General features: G+C 35.4%; 1 protein-coding gene and 1 long non-coding RNA gene across 4 annotated transcripts in view; both read right to left on the reverse strand.

Annotated features, from left to right (window-relative positions):
- Positions 1 to 17,701, reverse strand: part of frmd5a (FERM domain containing 5a) — a 221,444-nt gene that overhangs the window by 148,606 nt on the left and 55,137 nt on the right. The gene's annotated exons all lie outside the window — the stretch shown is intronic.
- On the reverse strand, positions 3,128 to 8,900 carry LOC141378843 (uncharacterized). Its single transcript, XR_012394340.1, has 3 exons — positions 6,420 to 8,900; positions 4,120 to 6,029; positions 3,128 to 4,064 (listed from the first exon to the last, which is right to left on the reverse strand). It is a non-coding gene; the product is annotated as an uncharacterized lncRNA (long non-coding RNA).

Below are 17,701 nucleotides of genomic sequence, written 5' to 3' on the forward strand. Positions count from 1 at the left end.
AAAAGAAATGATGATTCAAATTGTTAATTTAAATCAGTATATTACCATTACAAGTTTTTTAATACATACAGAACAACAGATCTCCCCCCCCCCCCCACTCTCCCAAAAAAAACAGCAACTATTGCTGGGCCATTTGGCCTAAAATGTAAATCTCGATAAATTTAATATTTTAACTCGATTATGATTAATGAACATTTGTATTATTTATTTATTGATTGAGTTTTAGTACAAGTTTTGTACAGTGAATATGCTCACATATTACAAATGAGAGATAATTGAATAAAGGGTGCATTACTTGATTTTAAAATAATTGACGGAAACACACACATCTATTATCTATGAATATTTATTGAATGTCAACGTTAAATAACTGAAATTAAAACACACATTGCCTAAATGAAGTCACAAGTTTCTTATAAAAAAGTGAAAGTAAATAACAACTATGCAACTGTGCAAAGGCTGTGCCGGACCATATGTGTGTGCTCGACGCAGAAGTACAAACAGAGCAGGGTCACGTGACTTCACACACTGTAGGGAAGTTAATAGAAAAAAAATATCGACCTGAAAAAAATGTGACCGATTATAGATTCTGAACGCCAATTTTGATTACTTTTCAATTAATTGCCCAGCCCAACCAGCAACATTAGCTCTGTTTCCAACCACCTATTTTTATCTGCATTTTGCAATATCTGCTTAATGAAAACATCAACACCAAAAAAGATGAACTTTTATCCAAAAAACTACAATTTTGAAAACGTTTACCTAATAAATTCCAAATGCATCAAAAAAATGAATGTGATTTTGTTTTATTAGACAGCCGATTCCAATGTTATCACTGGATTGAATGGCCGTTATCAGTGGTTATCAGCTGATAGATATGGGCCAGTAGGGGCCTTCTATGACTGCGCTCGAAAGCTAACAAGAATTATTTATATTCATTCAGCCATTCTCTTTTCAGCTTAATCCCTTAATTAATCAGGGGTCACCACAGCGGAATGAACCACTAACTTATCCAGCATATGATTTTTACACAATGGATGCCCTTCCAGTCATAACCCAACACTGGGAAACACCTATACATTCTTGCATTCACATACATACACTACAGCCAGTTAAGCTATCTCACTCCTCAAAAAGCAACTACACAATCATTGTGTTTTTTTTCTGAAGCACAAATACTAATATATTATTACTGTATATAAAAAAGTGGCAACAAATGTAATTTTGCTTAGTTATTTTCAGGAAGTGATGACTTGGCTCTTTTTGACTTGATGAGAACGGGGCTTTATTCACGAATGTTTTATGCGATATTCCAGTTTTGTGCATACCTTTAATTTGCATCTTTAGATGGAAACATAGCTATAGAGGAAAAAGGCTTCCCACAGTGAGAGCTGACAAAAATACAGATTTCTGAAAGCCTGAAAGCTTCGACTTCACACCTGCCCACACCACATGATAATCTGATACACGTCTCATTATGAGCCACTCTTCAATGGAATTCACAGAAACCCACAAAGCGTTCTGTCATTTTACAGTGGAAGAGTTGCACACTTGGTGCTTGTGTTTTCTATTTGCACTCACAAAACAAGGCAGAGATACACTTTGATGAAGGGCATGAAGTGGGAGAAGATTAGACCGCAGTGGAGCATCTCTGAAGCAGTACGAGGTTTTGAGAGTCTGGGCATGTATGGCACCGCACAGCTGGGCGACGATGAGGATGACGGGCCCGTTGCCATGGAGACTGTGTAGCCAGAATCACAGACATTCAAGGCCAGAAAGAATATTATCAGATGTCCCTAAATCAATCTCACACTAGGATGTGTTTGTTTGTGAGGGGTGAGGGCATGTTAAAGAAGTGTATTAACCTTTTCAATGAATCCTAATGGAGACGTGTGAGAAACTGAAACTTTTTTATAGTAATTTATCCTAAAGCTGACAGCTTATTTGAAGCAGACACTGATCTTTCTCCATGTGATCTAAAAAAAATTTATTTTACTTAATCTTAACTTTTATAAAGATTGTATATTTAATTGAAATCACTTCATTGAAACCAAAACGTATTATACATTTTTGCTTGAAATGTACTAAAAACAGTTTCTGCTTCTTTTGACAAAATAATCCCAAAATATCACTCATAATGCCTGCAGAAATCTGCAAAAATAACGCAGCTTGTCAATCCATCTCATGTAAATGTTTGTATTCTGTGTTAAAATATATATTAAGGTTTTTTAAAATAATTACTTATATAATTGAATATTTAATTGTTTAAATGTTTAGATGAGTTCAATTTATTAAGTCTTTTAGCTGATATGAAAGTAGATTTAAAGTGGTTCTAATTGATTGAATTTGCATATTAAACCTTAAATAAAAGAGGAAAATGTTGTTTTTTTAACATTCTGCTAATTTTTTATTATTTTTTTAATTCTGTGGAGAAATAGCAAAAAAGGCAGATTTTTTTTAGACTAATTCTGTCTGGCCTTCATAACTTCTACAAATGCATGTATAGTTGTCACTGGCTGTAACCTGTTCAGTTTTGTATTTGTTTTAGTTAAAATTTAGAATATATAAAAGTACCTCATATAAAGTACCTTTTCTTCAGAATGAACACCAACCATTCCAGCATACACTATAAAAAATGCAGAGTTCTCAAGAATTGTGTTGTTTCAGCTTATTTTAAATAAGTAGTTTGAACGAGCACAAAAAAAAAAATTTGAGTGTATGTTCCACGCTGCGGACGCCCTTCCATGTATGTGTATTTCTCAGAACTGGTTTTTCACACACACACTCATACAACACGGTAGGGCTGGGTGATAAAATCTGTATTGATATTTATTGAACGAACACCATTGTCAATATCTATTAAATAAAAGAATTGGTATGAAGTTCCGGTATGAAGCAATTTGCAGCAATTTGTTTGATCGTCATCCTCTGAGAAAACAGTCGATGGTCACCTAGTTACGAGAGACGCCTAGTGAGGGTGAAGGAAAGCACGTGCGCACGCTTGTCACTTCAGGTCAGAATAACAACACACGCAAAAACTGCCATATAGCAGCAGTCAGGAGATTGTAAATAAAAAAAAAGGATGCAAGGATGTCGACAGAGTGGCTTTTTGGTTTCTTTTCTTTTTAGTTTTTAGCATAGGGGGTAATATAGTCCTCGAACTTCACTATTTGTAATGTTGCAGTATGTATTAGAATAATGATAGTTAGTTCCTTTACTTGAAATATCAGATTTAAATATCATAATTTGTTTTGTTTACAGAATTTGAGGTATCATTATTATTGACAACTTACAAATATTGATCTACCTTTACCATTGCATGCACTTATGTATAATTTTATTTATCAAGTTCAACAGTATTTTTAACACTTATGTTTTTTTTATAATAAAGAGATCAAATATTTTGTTTATATATTTTAGTTTTTGACCATTAAAACTTTTTGCCTTATTAATGTTGGTAAATTGAAATAAAGTGGTTAGATTAAAAAAAAAACTAATATTCCTAAATGTACTGTTAAAAATATTCAATGATTATCGAAATCGAATGATATGAAACATGATATCATGATTTTGATTAATTATTTTTGCAATATCACCCAGCCCTACAAAACAGACAATTTAGTTCATTAAACTCACCTATAGTGCATGTCTTTGGACTGTGGGGCAAAACTGAAACTGAAAATGAACTGAACCGAACCGAAACGCTTTCAGCCAGGACTCAAACTAGTGACCTTCTTGCTGTGAGGCGGCAGTACAAACTAAGCCAACTGTCACGATCACCAGTGATCCTGACTAATTGCACACACACCACCGGAGGATTGTCAAGGACTGATTACACACTATTTAAGCAGCACAAACACACACTATATATTGAGTCTTGTCTACTGTTTAGTGACACTACAACACATTTTCCTTTGTCTTGTTTTGTCATGTTTTTAATCCTCGCCTCGTTTATTTGTTTAATCCTGTTTGCTGCCTGCCTTGTGACCATCTGCCTGTTATGTTGGCTTATTTTATGGTTATTTTCTTCTATATGTGGATTGCCCTTATACATCTGTTTGCCCCTGTATTGACCACTGCTTACCAGCATTTGCATCCACACCCTGTTGTTAGTGTCACATCCCCTGGTTACACCAACATGCCGACCCCCCTCAAAAGACAATAACATTCATAATTGTGATTGTACATTTACTAAATTTTTAAACAGGCATTCAAAAAATAGTTTCAAATTAACATTTGAAACAAATGCTGAGACTAAACCAAACAAAAAACGAGCAAAACAAAATGCAACTCACAATACAGAAGTCTTTGAAAACTACTGTAACGAGAAATACTTGCAACAAAATAATACTCAAGTGTTTTAAATTTAGTTTAGCCAAAATTTAAAAGTCTCTTATCGTTTACTCACCCTCAGTTAGTTTTAAAGCTTTATGAATGTATTTCTTTTGCTGATCACATATGTAGATATTGTGAAGAATGTTGGTAAGCACTGACATCCATAGTAGAAAAAATATATACTATGGAAGTTAAATGCCACCGATTTACAACTTCCAACATTATTTCAAAATATCTTCATTTGTGTTTTACAGAGGAAAGAAACTCAAACAGGATTAAAACAACTAAGAAGTGAGTAAATGATGACAGAATTTATATTTTTGTGTGCATTATCAGTTTAGAATATATACAGTAACAGTTTGTTCATTGTAAAGCAAAGTCAGAGGTGAAATTGCTGAACACAGGTAGACTATCAACTTATTTTTAAAGAACAGAAACCCACAATAACAGCATTTCACAGACTAGCTTCACAAATACAAGCACCAGTAGATAACGGAAAATCTCAGTTTCATGGCTTTCAGCATTTTGGTAAAGCTCCCAAAAGCTTGCTCAGCAAAGAGACAACAAAACCACTTCAGCTCAGTGTCACCACCAGGCAAATATAAAAACACCAGTCACTGTACCCGATAAAGGCATACATGCACAGCTGCAATAGCCTGCATAAGAGCTGCATGGGCAATACATTTTCCCAACAGGTCACCTTATAGGGCGGTTTTAAAGGGTCAGACCAATATATTTAGCACAGTTTTGGACGCAGAGCACACAATTATACTGTAGAACTATTTTGAAAATATGATCTTTACACAATAAGTTCATGTATTTTAAAGACCAGCATAAAAATTACTTTATACAAAAAAAACAAACAATAAATGCCACAGGTTTGTTTGTTTAATTGTTTCACCTTACCTTTTTTCTCCTTTTTTTATGTGCAGTGGGGCAAATTTAGCCTGCTTGGGCTTAAACAAGTGCACTGAAGTCAGGTTGAATATCTGAGGTGGATAAGCACATAATACAGCATACAAATGATCATCACTGAAAGAGGATCTGCATCTGTATTTGTCAAATCATTTGTCTGAGGTAATTAGACAACCATTATTACAGTATATTTTCTATACAAAGTGTGAAGCTGCCTGATTGGTTCCTGGACTCGCACTCTCTTCTAAAAATGTTGCTTGCTCATTTTAATGCAAGTATTACATACTGCATCTGCATCACTTCCTTTTTGTACATCTCCATTTGAAGTAACTAAAGCATGCAAAAGAAGAAATATATAAATGTCTCCTTATGTTTACTCGCTATATGAGACTTCTGTATCACATGGTCACGTTTGCGGTTAAATTCAAACAAACCAAATTCTTCACATAGGCCGATCAAAGATGTCTAGTCACAAAATGCCTAGGTATGGGCAGCATGAATGAAAGTCCTAAACAAAAGTCGCTCTGGATATATTCTTCCTCTCCATTAACTGAATAATTCCAGTCTTCTAAATTGCCAGTCAAAGGACAATTAACATTTAACATCCTTAACATTTACCCGTTAAACTTTACCCAGTTTATTGTTCAATGACTACTAAAGGCTGCCATTTATATACTGAGCACGAAACAAAATTACTTAACTTGCATCGGATAAGCTGATTTTTATATTTATACGCATAAATCATTTATTCATTCATTTTCTTGTCGGCTTAGTCCCTTCTGGGATGGCCACAGCGGAATGAACCACCAATTTATCCAGCACATTTTTATGCAGCGGATGCCATTCCAGCCACAACCCATCTCTGGGAAACATCCACAAACACTCATTCACTACGGACAATTTAGCCTACCCAATTCACCTGTACCGCATGTCTTTGGACTGTGGGGGAAACCGGAGCACCTGGAGGCAACCCACGCGGAAGCAGGGAGAACATGCAAACTCCACACAGAAATGCCAACTGAGCCGAGGATCGAACCAGTGACCTTCTTGCTGTGAGGCGACAGCACTACCCACTGCGCCACTGCTTCTCCCCTACACATAAATCATTCACTTAATATTTAAGGCTTTGGGTCTACTCCTTAAGTAAAGTGAACTAATTGCTATAAAACAGACAGTAGCAGCCTTTAAAATGAGACACAGGTTCAGAGTTATAAAAATCCACATGATGTGTTATTTTTATTAGCAAATAATATAAATATTACAAATGCAAAAATGAGCTGAGCAGCTTGCATCATAAGGCTCAATCATCATTTGGCAACCTGTGTTTGTGTGGAATCATTGGAGGAGGGGCCTGGACTGGAATACCTAGTTTAACCACTAGGTGTCTTAATCCTACATACTGTACCTTTAAAGGAGTGGTCCAGATTGTATTTTTAAAACTTGGTTGTGTTTATAAGATGCAAAGCGATGTGTGCTGATGCTTAACTTAACTTAACTTTTATAAAAATCACTTTATTTTTTCATACTCTATAACTTACATATATACTGCTACTCAGCTAACATGAAAACGCCTCTAATATTTCCTAGTTCCTCTAAAAGGCCCACCCTCAAGAGGCTCTCATTGGTCAGCTAACATAACGTGCTGTGATTCGTAGATCGTCAAGTCACCAGGAAAAGCATCACATGCTATGCTTCTGCTGTGTAAATACTTTCAATCAGTTTAGCTGTTAGCCGTATTAGTTTGAGCCTGGATCAGACAGAAAATAAAACGGACAGCTGAACCTCATGCCTGCTCTCTAAAATAAAATCTGACAAGTGTCTGTCACATATATTCAAAATAAGCATGTGTACGTGATATGAAACGTTCACATATCTTTTGCGAGTTTGTTATTTAAGATGTAAAATGCACTGAAAGTGGCTGCAGAGAGATACAATGTTGCGCTGTTGAAGATTGTGGGTGTTTTCAGTTTTTTTTATTTATTTATTTTTTTTACAAATAAATAGGAATTTGTAGTTAAATTGTTAGCTATACCAAACAGGGTTTCCTGTCCTTGCTACAACATAATATTAACGATAGAAACTTTACATGTAATGGATTTCAATTTTACCAAATAAAAATACTTACAGGTTGTAGCTTACAATCCACAGCTTCTTTTATTATGGTTGGAGCTGCTCCTTCTTTGAGGAGTTTTTAACCAAGTCCAGCACTGAACTGAGAGAGATTCTCGAAGTTGTCCTTTGTCAAATGCTTGAGCTATATCTTTTTTATAATTCACTGGAACATAATTAAAATTAAATTGTAAGCACTTCCCTCTTTGCGTCGTGTAGTATGGAAGCCCAAATGCAGAAACAGAACAAGCTCTGTGGACAGCGCCTCTGGCCACGCCCCTTCCCTGCACATGGTGAATGCGTGTAACCTGAAGCATCCTGAAGCAATTGTGATCCCATTAACCCAGATGTATTTTTTGTAGTCCCCAAACTTTGTTCGCTGTGACTTTGCTAAGCTAACTCTGCTAACTTTAAGCGTATTACATTCAGAGATAAGGCTTATGTTCACACAGCAACATTACAACTCAACTAAAGTTTAAAACATGATATCATAGTGGAACATCCTTTTAAGTAATGTCAACAAATCATTTTTCATAGTGCGGGTTTATCTCCCACAAAAGTCTGAACATTGAGCCTCCCGGGCAACATTAAACTTTGAAAGCGCTCAACTCTATCAATCACTATCTAGTTTGACCAATAGCAAGAGTTTTGGGCGTGGCTACTGTAGCAGGCAGGCAGAGACAGAGGATGTTTTGTTTATGTGGGATTATCACATAATAAATGTAGATTCTCTCACAGAAATGCATAACAAAATTTAAGACACTGAAGATGTGATTATACCTTCAGCCAGACATACCTTTACTTTGAAGGCTCATACAACATAATAAAATGGTATGTCAACGCTACAAAGCACTGTGCACCAGTTTCTTTTTCTCAGGCAATCCATCTCATGAACACTTAATAATGGTAATTATGAAACAAACATCACAACTTGCTATACAGTTTTTATACACATATATTCCTATTTAACATGCTTTACATGCCAATTTACACATTATAACATATAAAGTTGTATATCGTAATATACCTGTACACTTGTTAATTTGTCTATTTGCATTCGCTACTTATTTATATCTGTTTTTTGTCCTGTCTCTGTAATTCTGTTCACAGGAGTGAATATATGAGTATGAAAATATGAGGTCCTCATATTTATGAACATACCTGGCAATAAAGCTCTGTCTGATTCAGAAAATATGTAAGCATATAGTGCAGAAACTACATGCTTAACATTCCAAACATTTTTAAGACAGTTAACTAAAACTGCTTCCAAACCAGTCTCACCATGTTTCATGCATCACTTAATAGCAAATCAGATGCATAATGGCTATGTATTTGTGTAGCAGTGAAAATACCCATTAATGGCCAAGTCACATCCAAATATATGGACTCTCAATTAAACATTCAACTTAATGGTCCGTCTAATGCATTTTACCACATCCCATCGTATACTACTCGAAGAAATATGTCAGTGCTTATGGTTTTCGATCGGTGATTTTGACACTTAGAGTTGCCATATGAATAATGAATAATAATGTAACCCCCCCACCACCACCACCCCTTTCCACATTTAATGATATATTCGCTCATTTAAGCTTGCAGTAATGATGACAAAAATTTAGTTTTCAAACAAACGGTATGTTTATTACTATATCTAGATTTGTTTATGCATAAATAATAGCCTAATGTTTCCCAGAGATGGGTTGCAGCTGGAAGGGCATCCACTGATTAAAACATGTGTTGGACAAGTTGGTAGTTCATTCCGCTGCGACCCCGGATTAATAAAGGAACTAAGGTGAAAAGAAAATGAATGAATTAATAAATGAATGAATGAATGAATAATAGCCTAATGTAATATATAAAAGCAAAACATCAGTAGGCCATTAGTAACTGAAAAATGTAAGCCAACGTAAAAGACTTTTCAAAATAAAAGATCATTCAGACTAAGATAATAAATAAAACGGAAATAATTACTGATTTCTTGTGCGGCCCGGTACCAATTGATCCAAGGACCGGTGGTTGAGGACCACTGAGCTAGGGAATAAAACCTGCATGATCATTCTCCTAATTGTACACTGCTAAGATATTTTTTATATGATGAGACCCCCTTGTGGGCCGCAACCCCCCTGTTGGGAACTGATGCTATAGGCCATAACAACAATATTCCATTATAAAGAGCCCAGGAAATCATATCACACACATTCAGCATCATTAACAGACAGGTAATGCTGTTGGTTGGCTGCTAATTGACTTCATGGAACGCTCCATTACACCTTTCCATGAGCATTTACAGCTTTTAGTGTCATTGCAGAAATATATCAAGAATACAAATCAGCTTGCACATGGGATATTGGCTGCACAAGCAACTGATACATACTGTAGGTCTGTCTGTGTCAAACTCCTTTATGTTGCAAAAATAAAAATACACCTCAAAACAAAAAATGGACACTAGAGGCTGCAACTAAACTATTTCTATTCCTTTAAACACAAATTATGATTTTGGGATAGATGATGTCTCATAGGTGATCTCTCATTGTTCACCGTTGTCGCTCCTCAATGTATCCTTACACACAGGTGCTGCTCCCACTGCTCTCGGCCCCAACCCATTGCCCCTCACAGACATGAGGTATACTGCTTCTCCCCATTTGGCAGATGGCAGCAGGCCCTGGCATGTAGAGAATGACAGCAACCCTTCTGTTCCCTTGTGTATGACAGCCATCTTTTCATAACCTGGTAGACAGACGAGATGGATCCATTGCTCCCAGGAAGTTGCTCTACACCACCTCAAGGAGAAACCATTGGCAGGATTCCTTGCCACCTCATCCTCTTGAGAAATACAAACCAATACCACAGTGAATGATCTTTGACAGTACATTCATTACTTCCTTTGTTTTGTAACCAACAAAGTGATAAACGGATGATAAATCTACTATTTTAATCACACAATAACCAAACAACAAAAAAAGAAAGTAAGCAGCAGTCATACATGGATGACTGCTGCACAAATAGTTGTCACTTCTAAAACTGCATTTTCAGAAAGTTGAACCTTTTTTTAAGCACCACTCACATTGACCTTTCATTTTGGAACTACCATTAAAAAAGCAAGAAGCAATGTTGTACCATTTTGGAGAAGCAAATGTCACCACAGAGACATATTTTCAGCTCATTGGGAATACGTGCCTCAGCCTACATTTTTGCAAAATGTAAAATATACTGCATTACAATGCAGGCCGATGTCTACATATTTGCGAATCTGAACGTTAGCGAATCCGAATGCTACTTACGATACGATTTGTACTGCATCTCAGATACATGTCCTTCTTGTACACATCCACCTTGTGAATCACTGATCTAAACCCTTTCTTAAACCCAAACAATAGTGTTTTTAAAAGCCAACATAAGAAAATGTGTCCACAGGACTTTAACCAGATTGATCTGCATTACAAGGACAACACAATACAAAGTGAGCTACCGAACAAGTACGTGAGGCAAACAAATTCAATTACAAATCATAGGCATTGTTATGTTGCTTTATGGTATTTATATAGTGTTGTGCAAATAAATCAAAGAACACAATCCTTAATTAATTCATTTTTCTTCGGCTTAGTGTCTATTTCAGAGGTCGCCACAGCAGAATGAAACCTACCTACCTACCTATTCCAGGAATTTTTTTTTTACACAAGTGGATGTCCTTCCAGCCACAACTCAGTGATGGAAACACACATACACACACACTCATACACTATGGCCAATTTAGCTTAATCAATTTACCTATAGCGCATGTCTTTGTACTGTGGAGGAAACCAAAGCACCTGGAAAAAACCCATGCCAACATGGGGAAAACATGCAAACTCCAGACAGAAATGTCAACTGGCCCAGCTGAGACTCAAACCAGCAACCTTCTTGTTGTGATGCGAATCACCGAGCTAATCACTGAGCCACCATGCTGCCCAAAATAATCCTATATTCAACGATAATACAAGCCTGTAAAAATCTTTGGTGAAAAGCAACAAAGGTTGTTGGCGTCATACTGTCCCATATCATTCATTTTATGAAGAAACTGTAGTCAAATGTATGTTTAAGAATTGTTTTGCGGTTTTAAATATTGTAGGCTGAAGCACATATTACCAATTTCCCACATGTTTCAGGAGTCTGGTTGCTAGTCTTCTTTAGATCTTTCATATAGCTTTACTAAGTGTTAAAAAACACAGATAAGCTTGTTCAAATAGCCATTCAAATTTAGGATGTCCTGCTGGTTTGGGGTTAGAGAGATTAACCTTCTCATGCTGCAAACAAAATGAATTGACCCAGATCACAGAATTTTTTCAGCAACACGATTATTCTTTTGGAAAGTAATATACATCACTGCCAGGAGACCTCATTCATGTCAGATTCCATAAACAATTCATCATGTTATTCTTCTATAACTTATTCATAACCTGAAGCGATCTGACAGTCTATGTGAGATTACATATGTCGTGGGGGAATTACCAGAAATTTACCAGGCAAAAACTCCAGGGTCATTCAGCTTCATCTGAGGGGGTCTACCAATTCCAATTAACATAAGCATAATTATCTTTTTTTCTATATTATAAAACTATAATGCTTCAAAATAACCTCACCAGGTCAACAGCCCATATCAAAAGTAGTTCATCCACCAAATTGCACAATTAAATCTGTTGAAGGTGGAACAGGACATCCTCAGTCACCTGTTGACAACAGTCCCATGGACTGTGCTCAGATCAGAGCAGAAGCGTGACTGCATGACACTCTCATTAATAATGGAGGGCAGTTAATGCCTGGAGTGAAGGAGCACTCTCTGGGTGGAGCCCCTGGGAGCCGCAGAGGAAACTGGTGGTCAAGGAGAAAAGTGAGGCACAATCAAGCAGAATGGCACAACCCAGTAAGATATTAAAAGCTGTGCATGATTCATATATCGAAAATGCTGTGATACACTGTCATTGAGAAGCATTCAGCCTTGCTTTCAGAATAGATAATGATGATGATGAGGAGATTATTTACTGTTGATATTATTCATTCATTCATTTTCATTCAGCTTAGACCCTTTATTAATTAGGGGTCGCCACAGCGGAATGAACCGCCAACTTATCCAGCATATGTTTTACACAGCAGATGCAATTTCAGCTGCAACCCAGTACAAGGAAACATCCACACACATACACTATGTTCAATTTAGTTTATTCAATTCACCAATATAGTGCATGTGTTTGGACTGTGGGGAAAACCGGAGCACCTGGAGGAAACCCGAACACGAGGAGAACATGCAAGCTCCACACAGAAATACTGGGTAAAGAAACCTTCTTATCACAGTGCTCACCACTGAGCTACATATTTTGCTTTTAATAACTACATATTTACTTTTTTTTTAATGGTCAGTTCCTTGATGTTGATTGGTCAGCAGATGTGTTTTATTCATAACTGCTTTTCTAATTTTATTCCTATTTGCTTCAAGCTATTGAGTAGGTACTTAGTGTCAATTAGTGCAATATTGTGTTTTTACAACAGTTCGAGTGTGTGTGTGTGTGTGTGTTATGTGTGAAGAAAGCTTATTCCACCACAGATTGAAATCTCAAATTAACAGTGACAGCTGAGAGTTTAATGTCAGTCAAATTATCTGGATAAAAAAATATATTTAGCAAAAAAGCAAAACAATGATCAAAAGTGACAGTAAAGAAAAATTCTGTTCTTTATCTTTTAGAAAATTTTAGAATAGAATGAACAATGCTTTTCTTCATATTACTTCTTTTTAAATGAAAAACGGATCTATTGTACAGTTATAAATGTTTATTACATAATTACTATACTATACATTATTACTATACTATTACTATTACACTACAAATAATGTTATATGGACATTTTCCAAAACGGCTTAAATTCACATGTAAAAGCATAATCCTGGATTTAATTAAAACATTATTAAAAAACATTGTATATTGTATTAAAGAGCCCCTATTGCGCATTAAAAATGGTTATATTTTGGTTTCAACAGTCTGACATGCATGCAAGGTAAAAAAAAAAACACTTTCATTCTCTTGTAATATGCATTTATTTTTACCTAATTATCCAAACGACTCCCATATGATTTGTTGAGCGATCCATTTGTTCCCAAACCCCTATTTAGCACGATGCTAATTTGTGCTGATTGGTCCGATGACCCAGTCTGTTGTGATTGGTCGACTGCGTTCAGCACGAGACAGAGAGAAATGCCCACCATGGCTTATCAACAAGTGGTTACAAGTGTGGTACAAGTGGTTACAAGTAACAAAACACAATTAAATACATAATTTGCTAAAGACAACAAAGAGGCAACCATTTTAACTGCCCTTACTTACACTTGTGAAATGGGGGAGAAAAAATTGATCCATGAACTGTGTACTACAGTGGTTCCCAACCTTTTTCTCTGGGGCCCCCCCCATGAACAAATACAAACATTGGAGCCCCACCACCATATAAATACACACGCACGCACACACATATGTGCCGTATATATATATATATATATATATATATATATATATATATATATATATTTACTGTATGTGTGTGTTTATGTGTATTTAGATAGGCTTTGTCTTATCTTTTCTTGGCTTTTCTTCGCCTCTGAAGAATCATTGCATTGACGTTTCTCTGCCATTTTTGTTTTGATTTTGCCTTTACGAGAAGTTGGACAAGCACATTGCGCAAGTGAGCAAAATGTAAAAAATATTTTAAAGTTATTTATTTTAATTATTTTTTACTATTATGTTGGAATTTTAAGCATGTGTGTTGATTTTTTTTTTTTTTTGGTACTTAAAAATACATATATAATAGTAGGGCTGCTCGATTTTGGGAAAAATCATAATCACAATTACTTTGGTCATAATTGTAATCACAATTATTCAAAACGATTATCAGTTAAAGTCAAAATTATTAGCGCTGCTGAGAATTTTTTTTTTAATAAATATTTCCCAAATTATGTTTAACAGAACAAGGAATTTAACAGTATTTTCTCTAATATTTTTTTTTCTTCTAGGCTTATTTGTTTTATTTTAGCTAGAATAAAAGCAGGTTTAAATATTTTGAAACCTATTTTAAGGTCAATATTATTCGCCCCCTTAAGCAATATATATTTTTGATTGTCTGCAGAAGAAACTACTGTTATACAATGACTTGCCTAATTACCCTAATTAAGCCTTTGAATTGCACTTTAATTTGAATGGTTGTATTTTGAAAAAATATCTAGTAAAATATTATGTGCTGTCATCATAGCAAAGATAAAAGAAATCAGTAATTAGACATGAGATATCAAAACTATTATGTTCAGAAATAAGTTTAAAAAAACTTCTTTCCATTAAACAGAAATTGGGCAGGAAAAGGGTTGCTAATATTCAGGAGGGCTAATAATTCTGACTTCAAGTGTATACACAGTTATTTTCCACCCTGCAAAGGAAAGAGAAATAAATACAATAGAATAAAAATATAAAACAAACTGTGCTTTAAGCATCTCCACTGTAAGAAAAAACACTTTAGCTACAAAAATCCTTCAGTCAAGAGCAGAGAAAAATTTTCTCCTTGTTTGATTAATCATAAAAACAGGCGGTAGTAGGAATATTTTGCGCTGTCTCTTTAATGGTTTCTCTTTCACGTCTTTTAAACCTCAACTCGTTTGTTTATTACACAAATGAGGGTTAATATAAATAATCACTAAACACCGCGTTTTGACACCTATTTGACCATTAAAGTGCTCACGTTAAGATGACTTTAGATGTCTGCGCTCCTCTGCTCGTCAGTGTGCGAATGCTGACCGGCCGCATGCTTCTGACTGCGTGTGCGTGTAGCACACACACACATAGGCACGCGGTCTTTCGCAACACGTGTACAACTGGAAAGGGGGCGGTATATGATGCATATAATCGTTTATCTTAATTAATGCTTTTTTATAATTGTTTGAAATCGAAATCGCATTTTGGATTAATTGTACAGCCCTATATAATAGTGGAGCATTTTTATGCCTTTTTCTACCTCAACACTTATCCTCTCCTGCGCCCCCCTTGTGAACTCTGGCGCCCCCCTTAGGGGGGCGCGGACCCCAGGTTGGGAACCACTGGTGTACTATAAAGTTCCTGTCAAACTCTGACAAAGTCCCATATAGGGCCCTATCATACACCTGGTACAATGTGGCGCAATGCGCGGTGCAATACTTGTTTGCTAGTTTCAGCTTGGCGCAAGTGTCGTTTTGAGGCGTAGCGCCACGCGCTTTAAATAGCAAATGCATTTGCACTCATATGTGCGCCCATAGGCGTTCTGGTCTAAAAAGGAAGGGGTTCTGAGGCGCACTGCTGGCGCGTTGCTATTTTGAGAAACTAAAATAGATTTTTAATTCACTCCAGCGCAGAGTTGCGCCTCCTTTACACACTGCTTTATAGCCTACACACAAGATGTAGAGCAATACGCAAATATCTTTACATATGAAAAAATTTAAATATTAAGGATAGGCCTATATATAGGATATAATAATAATAATAATAATAATATATATATATATATATATATATATATATATATATATATATATATATATATATATATATATATATATATATATATATATATATATATATATAAATATAAAGGATTAAAATATAACAAAACATGTTATTTTCTAGCCTACATAAATATGAAAAATCACTGCTTTTATGCCTTCTTCATCTCGGGAAGCTTTTTCAGTTCATTCATAACAATTTGCTTTTGTATAATGTTATTATTATTAGCATTATTATTTATTATATCCATATTTATATTTGTTTTATTAAAAACAAGCTTGGATTTGCCCACCTGTCAGGTTTTAGACCATATGGGGCACAGCATGTGTATTAGGATACAACTCAGGTTTTTGACCACACTTCGTTATTATTGTTCATTTATTAGTTTGCTGGAAATTAGAACTGAATTTAGAAACAGTTTTGAAACAAATCTTTGCGCTTAACAAACAAAATTAATTATTTATAGGCTAATTGATGTCTGTGCATAAAGGTTTCCCTATCCACAAGAGCGAAAGTGAAAGTAGATCGATTATCACTCATTCTTGCCTGGTAGATGCTCTGTTTAACTGTTTTCTGTTAAAAAAAACTGTTAACTGTTTGCTTGTGAAATGCTCAGTTTTACCACTAACACTTACATTAAGTCCTGTAAATAGCAAATGCGCTTATGACGCGACGCAGCTGGCTCTTAAATGGAGAAGGGGAGATGAGACTCTGATTGGTTTATTCTCAAAACACACCTATAACTCATTAAGAAAATAAACTCAACCCTTTTAGACCATGCGGCATGGCGCAAAGCGGATTTTCCCGTCCTTAAATTAGCAAATATGGATTCTGACACGCCCTGAAAGTGTTTGTGCCCTGCGCTTTGCTTTTTGCTCATGGACAGTAAAAAATAGAGTCCATAGTCTTTTCTGATCCTTACTTTAACAATTGGCCGACGAATGCCCCGTTGTAAGCGTGTAGATTGCTAAAGCACTCATCAGAAAAATGACGGAAAAACAGCACAGAGCTGGGGCTATAATGCTAAGGTATTTTTGCAAAAATAAACTTCAACCACTGACTCTTCACAGCCCATACCTGTCAACATTGGGATGTGAAAATAAGGGATATGCCCACCATAATAAATATACATTAATAAACATACATTAGCAGCAAATACATTAGCAAACAGTTCATATTATTAAAATTAATAGCTAATGAAATAGAATCAAGCTATCAAATCTCATTAGCCATTTCTTAACTGTATAACTTACACATTCTGATTAAAGAGCAACGAATGAATCTCTTATTTATTTAGATTTTTCCTTTTGATTAAATTAAATAACAGGTGTAATTTTAAAAATGCACACATCTAACAATTTAATGGAGGCATTCAACTGCTTTCCCAACTTTTTATGCTCACTAAAGATGAAATTAGTTGTGTTTGAAAAAAAAAAAACACCAAAATCATCATCTTTAGATATTATTATTATTATTATTAATTATGTGTATGTGTCTGTTTGAACCTGCACCCAAAAGCCAGAATTTTCCTGGGTCTGCGCACACAACAAATGGGCGGAGAAAATAAAAAAAACTGCAACAATTATTTGAAGTAAACAAATAAATCTTTGTGTTAATTTGGTGTTGCTGGTAATGTCAAAATTACACACACAAGCCCATTTAATCTACAAGACCTACTCACTTAATTAGCCTCTAAATATGATGTGAGAGAATGCTGTAAAAACAGTGAGGTAAATGGGTAAGGAGAAATTATTCTGTGCTTGTATTCCATCAATAAAGAGAAAGTGAGTCAGTGATAA

This window comes from Danio rerio, chromosome 18, assembly GCF_049306965.1.
Source record: "Danio rerio strain Tuebingen ecotype United States chromosome 18, GRCz12tu, whole genome shotgun sequence".
Lineage (NCBI taxonomy): Eukaryota > Metazoa > Chordata > Actinopteri > Cypriniformes > Danionidae > Danio > Danio rerio.